The following is a 2601-nucleotide window of genomic DNA, read 5'->3' on the forward strand; positions in this document are numbered from 1 at the left end:
CAGCCTGAGACCCTGGAGAGCCGCTGTTGGTCTGAGTAGACAATACTGACTTTGATGGATCAAGGGTCAGATTCAGTATAAGGCAGATTCATGTGTTCAATGCATCATCTTCCAGGTTGGGGTTAAAGGGGATTTTCAAATCTGAAAAGATAGTTAAACTGTGGAACTCCCTGTCCCAGGATGTGGTGATGACTGCCAACTTGGAAGTTTTTAAGAGGGGAGTGGATGTGTTCATGGAGGAGAGGGCTATCCATGGCTACTAGTCAAAATGGATACTAGTCATGATCCATACCTATTTTCTCCAGGATCAGATGAGCATGCCTATTCTGTTAGATGCTGTGGAACACGGGCAGATCTTGTTTGTGGGGCTTCCTAGAGGCACCTGGTTGGCCACTGTGTGAACAGACAGCTAGACTTGATGGGCCTTGGTCTGATCCAACATGGCTTTTCTTATGTTCTTAATATATGGTTGCCAACCTCCAGATGGGGCCTGACATTCTTCTGCAATTACAACCAATCTCCCAACTACAGAGATTGGAGCAAATGGCAGCTTTGGAGGGAGGATTCTGTGGCATCCTATCATGAGTGACCGCCTCCAGGTGGGACCTGGGGATCCCCCGGAATTACAAGTCATCTGCGAACTACAGAGGTCAGCTCCCCTGAAGGAAACGGATGCTTTGGAGGGTGGACTCGATGACATTGTACCCCACTGAGGTCCCTGTCCTCCCCAGGCTCCATCCCCAAATCTCCAGGAGTTTCTCAACCTGCATCTGGCAACCCTACCCCCCCATCCCCTACTGGTGGCCAAGGAAGAGGCTGCCATCCCTACATCACATCCCTCCCTTTCCCCACCCCAAACTCTGCCTTCCAAGTCACCCCTCCCCCCAAATCTCCAGGTATTTCCTACCTGGAGTTGGCTACCCTAGTTGAAAGCAACTAAACAACTGTGTACATTCCCTTCCTTTCTTCATTTGCCAGAAGTTAATGGTCTCAGGGTCTGTGTGCAGCAGCTTATCCATTCTTCAGAGAATCAACCATTTTTCCAAGAATCGCGTCGTAAAATGCTGCTCGTCGGCTCGCTTCTCTTCTGGCTTATTCAGAACAGATTTTTTTTTCCAGAGGGCCTACCGCTGTTGCAAACTAGCGACTAGCTGTGCACAGAGGGCACACTTTCAAGAAAATATGGAAAAATTTCTACCAGGAGATGACCCTGCTATTTCATATAGTACAGTGGCTTCTGACCTTGAAAGTGTCAAGTGTTGTTTATCTCTAGACAGGGACACCGAAAATGATGGTTCTTACAAGAACACAATCAACATACAAAGCTGACGTCTTTGGGACAAAAAAAACAACAAAAACCCTCCAGGCTTCACTGCACCAATGAATACGCCAAGAGCATGTCGTCTACTGTACAAAACAATGAAGATTTCTTTGCTTTCGGTCCACTTTCTAATCCACTTCGCTTTGAGGGCCCGGGGCAGTAAGCCATAACGCAGCAGCCTGATCAAACCAACAAAAGAGAAGAGCGACTTTAAAAAGGATCTCCTCTCCACTGAACCCCGGTCAAAAAAGCCTCTCCAAACTGCAGCGATTGTGAAAAATATTTAGTTCCAGATATGATTTGGTTCTGATGACCACTTTTATGTTTTGACTGACTCGAGAGGGTGGAATTATTGCATTGACTTTGGAAAAAGATGTCGCTGTGGATTTTAAGTTGGTGTTTTCTTTTTAACCCATCCTTTTTTGGACATATATGAACATATAAAGTTAAATGATGTATAGTGGCTAGGTTTACTCTTTTTGATTGTCCTTGGTATGCCAATAAAGGTACTGAAACTGAAAACATATAAAGTTGCCTTATACTAAATTGGGCCATTGGTCCTTCTAGCATTATAACTGGATCTCCAGTAGGGTTGCCAGGTCCCTCTTCGCAACCGGCGGGAGGTTTTTGGGGCAGAGCCTGAGGAGGGTGGGGTTTGTGGAGGGGAGGGACTTCAATGCCACAGAGTCCAATTGCCAAAGCGGCCATTGTCTCCAGGTGAACTGATCTCTATCAGCTGGAGATCAGTTGTACTAGCAGGGTTCTTCAGCTACTACCTGGAGATTGGCAACCCTACTCTCGAGGGCTGCAGGAGGGAAAGAATCATAGAGTTGGAAGGGACTGTGAGGGGCCATGGCTCAGTGGTAGAGCATCTGCTTAGAATGCAGATGGTCCCAGGTTCAATCCCTGGCATTTCCAGTTAAAGGGACTAGGCAAGTAGGAGAGGTGAAAGACCTCAGCCTGAGACCCTGGAGAGCTGCTGCTCGTCTGAGTAGACAATACTGACTTTGATGGACTAAGGGACTGATTCAGTATAAGGCAGCTTCATGTGTTCATGTGAAGGGGCCATACAGGCCATCTAGTCCAGGGCTTCTGAAACGTTTTCCACTCACAACCCCTTTTCACCTAAGAAATTTTTATGCAACCCCAGGTATATAGGTATATAAAATAGATATACAAATCAAACATTTACTGATAATAAAACAATTTTTTCATGACCCCTACATTCAGTTACATGACCCCTTATGGAGTTGCGACCCACAGTTTAAGAAGCTTTGATC

The 2601-nt window shown here is 46.2% G+C and overlaps 1 non-coding gene across 1 annotated transcript; it reads left to right on the top strand.

Annotated features, from left to right (window-relative positions):
* The first annotated feature begins 2167 nt into the window (after positions 1-2167).
* TRNAS-AGA (transfer RNA serine (anticodon AGA)) lies at positions 2168-2239 on the top strand. The gene has a single exon. It is a non-coding gene; the product is annotated as a tRNA-Ser (tRNA).
* Positions 2240-2601: the final 362 nt, after the last annotated feature.

Source organism: Euleptes europaea, chromosome 5 (genome assembly GCF_029931775.1).
Source record: "Euleptes europaea isolate rEulEur1 chromosome 5, rEulEur1.hap1, whole genome shotgun sequence".
Lineage (NCBI taxonomy): Eukaryota > Metazoa > Chordata > Lepidosauria > Squamata > Sphaerodactylidae > Euleptes > Euleptes europaea.